Here is a 5,791-nt window from a genome sequence, read left to right on the forward strand (position 1 = left end):
TACTGTATAATAGATGCCCCCTAAAGCATGAAGTTAGAATAGGAAGTGATAGCTAAAGTGATTTACAAGTCAAGGAAAGGACTTTGGAGAACTACCTTCAGGACACCTGCAAATCAAACATAATACAACATATATGACATCTATGAGTAGGCATTAAACAACACACAAATCCATGGCATGGGAACAACCATCCGACTAGAAAGGATCATGTGTATGGATCCACGACATGGACGCAACCATCCGACTAGAAAGGATCATATGTATGGATCCACGACATGGACGCAACCATCCGACTAGAAAGGATCATATGTATGGATCCACGACATGGACGTAACCATTTGACTATAAATGATCATATGTATGGATCCACAGCATGGACATAACCATATGATTAGAAAGGATCATATGTATGGATCCACAACATGGACATAACCATCCATATAGAAGGAATCATGTGTATAATCATGAATAGCTAATAACTCCACGCAACCTGGATTTATAATACAAAACCTAGGGTCTTCATCTCTGTCTCGATCTAACTAAAGTATGAATCCTACCATGTGAATAGACGTGTCAGAGTCAAACATGATAGAAAACCACTTGATTACTGGTCAATGATGTGAAACATTAACATGAACGAGAGAAACCACCAATAATGACAATGTTTCTCAAGGTACACCAACACAATCCACGAGTGTAAACAAGGAAGCTGAAGTTGCACTCATAGAATCATCTGATCGAAGGCCAATTATGTGAAACTATCATCGAATGCAAAGAACCTGCCATTGAGGCATGCAAACCCCAAGGTACTGAAAAGGAGTTTCAAGATCATATTCTTCGATAATGAGTTGAAGTTGACAGGAAGTGATCTGTTGAAGGAGGGCCATAATATTTCCCACATCATCGACACGAAACAAAGGACTTTGTAAATTTTGTGAGAGTGATTCAAGATTGTAGTAGAGAAGGTCAAATGGGGTATAAGAGGTTTGAATTTGCAGATGAAACTTCTCTTGAACATATCAGCGACACAACTCTGGAGTTTGGCAGCATTTGACTCAAAATGGGATCAATGGTCATGATGACGATAGGTAACGATCAAATGAGAGGAAAATGGATTTCCCAAACCCAGGAAAGCAAGTGACTAAGTGAGGATATCCCAAACCCGACACGAAATGTAGATGAGTGTCATGTTCAAGAGCGACATGCTGCCTTTCATACAAAATACAAGACACATTTACTTCCATTTTTCCCCTACTATTTCTAACGAGTACCTCTTTATTTTTAATCACAAGCTTGAAGAGGATACCATATGCTTGTCGTATAAGTTCATCCTTTGGATGAATCCATCCTAGTAAGTTTAACAAGCCCTAGGAAGGAGTAGCTCGGTCTCGTCATGGTGACAAGTCCTATGTCGTTTAAGTTTTACGAGTCTGACAGAGGGGTAACTTGACATCTTTTTCATGTTTAGAGAGTTTGAAAAAGAGGCGGAAAATAAAACTCCAAAGGTCCCTTTTCGTAGATAGTCTCTTGAATCTGAAAAGGTAGAAAACAATATTCAAGAGAACCTCTTAGCCATGTTCGACTAAGGTATTCCTTTTTCGTAGCTAGTCCATCTCAGTTCGAAAAGGGTTAAACTTATACTGAGTAGTTGTATTTTCATCTACTTTTATGAGTTTAGAAAGACAAGTGCTCGACAATATTTTCATATTTTTGGAAGCTGAAAAGAGTTGAAAGAAGACTCCACCTGGAGGAACGAGTGGTATAAAAGGATAGCAACTGGTTCCAGTGATGATGATGGAACTACTCAAAACATATAAAGGTCAAGAGGCTGGTTAATAATACCACTCATTGTAGATGTTCCTCAGGCAAGGGTAGAACGACCAAGTGAAAGTGTATGATCGACCAAAGAGATGGTGACGATGGAATGAAAAAACCAAGGCTCATCCATCAAAAATAGGCTGATAAAAACGGAAATTACAAGAGGTAAAATGGGAATGGTTTCATTTTTACACAATATTGAAACATCAGAAACTATGCTTGAGGATACTTGAAAATGGTTTCATTTTTTCACAAGATTGAAATATGAGAAAAAAAACTGTGCTTGGATTTGGTTTCATTTTTACACAAGATTGAAATGGAGACAAACCATTCTTGGATTTGGTTTCATTTTTATACAAGCTTGAAACAAAGATAAACTATGCTTGAGATGAGTTTGCTTGCCCCAACATAATGAATCAATTTGAGGTACATGCCCCCCAAGCTTCATTTCATTCACCTAAGCAGACTATTGGTTACTAACAGGTGGATGGAATGAAGTTTCATTTACGAGATCAAGTGAAAGAATAAACTGGGATTTTACGAGATCTGATCAAAGACTCGAATTGGAAGGGGGTTTGTTTCATTTTTTAATGAGCTTGACACAAGAAAATAACCATTCTCATGACACCTTGTTTCATTGTTTAATGAGCTTGATACAAGTAAAGGAACTCTACTTTGACACCTTATTTCATTTTTTACTGAGGTTGATGTGGTAAAAGAACTGGACCTATTTCATTTTTTAACGAGGTTGACATAGTAAAAGAAATATCATGATGTGGACCTATTTCATTTTTTTAATGAGTTTGACATGGTAAAAAAAATATCATCATGGGAACCTATTTCATTTTTTAACGAGGTTGACATAGTAAAAGAACTATCCTCATGAAATTTTGATCACGACCTATAAGAGGTCATAGCTTCCAAGAGGTTCTCATCAGATGGGAGAACAACACTCTAGAAGGGATACATGTCAAGGGATTTAATGGAAAGATCAAGCTCTAATCCCCCCAGTACATGACGCACTATATCACTGGCTAGATCATTAGTAGATGCAGGCATGGAATAGGTGGCCACATAATTAACCTATGGCGGGGGTGATACCACTTGTATACAAGGACCATTTAGGGAAGATGGTTGATCGGGAGTCAAATTAGGACCAATGAACAAAAGATGATCAATGGCCACAATTCTTCCTTCGTGTAGGAAACATATGACATGAAAGAGAGAAGAGAGAAGAGCTCCCATAAAATAAACATAGTCACAACTAAGGAGTAAATTAAAATATAAAGGGCCTCGGATAACCATTACATCAAGATAGACGACCTTTCCTCCCAAAGTAATAGGCAACTTTGGAAGGATCCCTAACGGTTGACTGGTTCCTCTATTAAAAGCTAACAAATTCTAGGGAACGGGCACAAGTTGTGGAGAACCTAAAGCTTTCCAAGTAGTTGAAGACATAATACTAATAGATGCACCTTCATCTATGATTGTGCCAAGTACGGGTATATGATAAGCCTGTACTGTGATATGAAAAGGCACATGAGAAGGAAGATGATATCCTGTCAGTCGACTCCAATAAAAGAAAGTGACCAAACTACTTGGAGGGGGTGCCATTTGAATGGGAGAATATATCCCTTGAGTTACAGGAATAGGAAGATCGCCCCCCTGGATCGTGGGAATAGGAGGATCTCCCCCCTATATCATGGGAACAGGAGGATTTCCCCCTAATTCTTTGGAATCTGAAGAAACCAAAAGAACTTGAGCAATATGAACTTCACTCTCTATAGGATGGATATGATCGAATGGAAGCGGAATTAGGTCAACAATTTTCTCGAACAATGGTTGGTCGGGAACAAACTCATGGGATACCAAAGATGGGTTATGATCAATCACTTGATCAACTAGTGGAAGGTCAAGGGAAAGCTTCTAATAACTAGTCGGAAGACGAATTTGAGAAGCAGAAAGGTTATCCAACACTTAGTGGCCTCATCCATATAAGGAAAAAGGTGAATAAGATGATTCCCTTCATATAACCTACAGGGAAATTTAACTTTTCCCTTTTTTCCCATGGATTTTACCATCACTATTTAGAGGTTTATCACCAGCATGATCTCCAGAGGCTAATGACGAAGGTTGATGGGAACCTATGGACCACACTTCTAATACCTTGGGAATACCGGGGCAATCTCTAAGAAAGTAGTCACCCTTACATAACATGCAAGGGAATTTCAATTTTTGTGGCTGATTGGAAGATTTTTCAACATCAGCTGCATTGGTAGAAATGACTTCTTGGTTGGCCTTTTTCTTATTTTTATTCTTCTTAATCTTCCTTTTCTTCTTCTTCTTATCCACCTGGTTACTAGCTTGCAAACTTTCACCAGACAAAGAGGAAGAAGAGGAAGAAGACCGAACATGCGAAGAAGGTAAAGGGTCAACTTTAAGATCAACCGAAGGCTGATACTGCTCATGTGGAGGAGAGCCTAGTTGAGGAGCAGTTTGGACATTTAGAACCATAAGGGTGAAAAATAACCAAACTAGCAAACCAATGGTAAACCCAGGAAGGGACAACATTGCCATATAGGAAGCACTAACATTTCCAAAAGAAGGAAAAGGACTAGGATTCCCATCAAAGGGGTTTCCCTTGGTTAGTAGACTCAAGAACTATTGCCATTAGTCTCAACCTAAGATCTACTAAGGAGTATTTCTACAGGAAGGATATTATTCCATGAGCAATTGATTTTAGAAATTAACAACTAATCAATCAGAAAGGGGTAACTAGGCATAAAGGTTTACCAAGAAACCATGAATTTCAATATACACCTTGGCGAAAGCAAAGGACTTAACGTACAACCACCAATATCCTCGAATGTTGTGTTCGGTGTATCACGGTATACAAGGCAACAAACTTGATTACCTATGGATGTATAGAAACCTATAGGGGGCTCCAAAAATATATGCAACAATACGTGGGAGTACAGTCCTTAGTAGTGTTTTCTAATGCATAACCGTTCGATGAGAGTGTTCCCATATACTTACCATGCGTGGAGTGCCTCCTATATATTCGAAAGTACTAGAGAATGGTCCTATACGCTTCCGTACGTGGAACATGATTTCAGCCCCGGGATACAACACTAGAAAATAATGACAACTCCTACGTTTAACGATGTCGGAACACGTCTCTAGCCTAGACCTCTAAATGTTTGCGTTAAGTTCCAAATGCTCCTTAGGTTAATTGAGGTAAATTTTAAGTTTATCTTTAATTAAGTTTCGGTTTTAAGGCTCAAAATGATGTCACCTGAACACCTACGATGCAACTATCATGAGAAAATGATGCTTTTCGTTTCGATGAAAGCTGATATAGTAAGCGAAGAGATTCAAACAATGATGCAACAAACAATAGTGCAACAAACAAAGATTTCCTAACTAGATCTTTCACTTTCATTTTCCAAATGCAACCACCAAAAGAGAAATGATTTCAATTTTTCTTTCAATGAATGAGAATGCACTCAATGCACTTTTTAGCTTTCAATCACTAAACAATGTAATCTATGTTCAATGATGATCCCAAAAATGACTTTTCAATGCAATGTGATCTAATGCACTTTACGAAAAGTAAACTTTGAGATGAAAACTAAATAAATGCAAAATCAATTTCTTTTATGGTCTCAAAAGAACTAATAATGCTCAAACAACAACAAATCAATGTTCCTCCCAAACATACAACAACAAATCAATATTCCTTCCAAACATACAAGCAACAAACAACAATTTTAATTGACTCAAAGAATCAAAGACTCAACCAAAATTTACTTTCACCACTTCAAACAATGGGAGGGACTTTTGCACACCACAAAGGAACTAACACAAATCAAAGAAAATTCAATGCACACAGAGCAGGAGGATGACCTCAGAGATCAGGACACACTAGGATTTTTAGCAGAAACCCTAAAAATTCTCAATTTTAAGGATCAAC

This window comes from Pinus tabuliformis, chromosome 2_1, assembly GCF_031772625.1.
Source record: "Pinus tabuliformis cultivar Carrire ecotype Pingquan chromosome 2_1, CPIR1, whole genome shotgun sequence".
In the NCBI taxonomy this organism is placed as follows: domain Eukaryota; kingdom Viridiplantae; phylum Streptophyta; class Pinopsida; order Pinales; family Pinaceae; genus Pinus; species Pinus tabuliformis.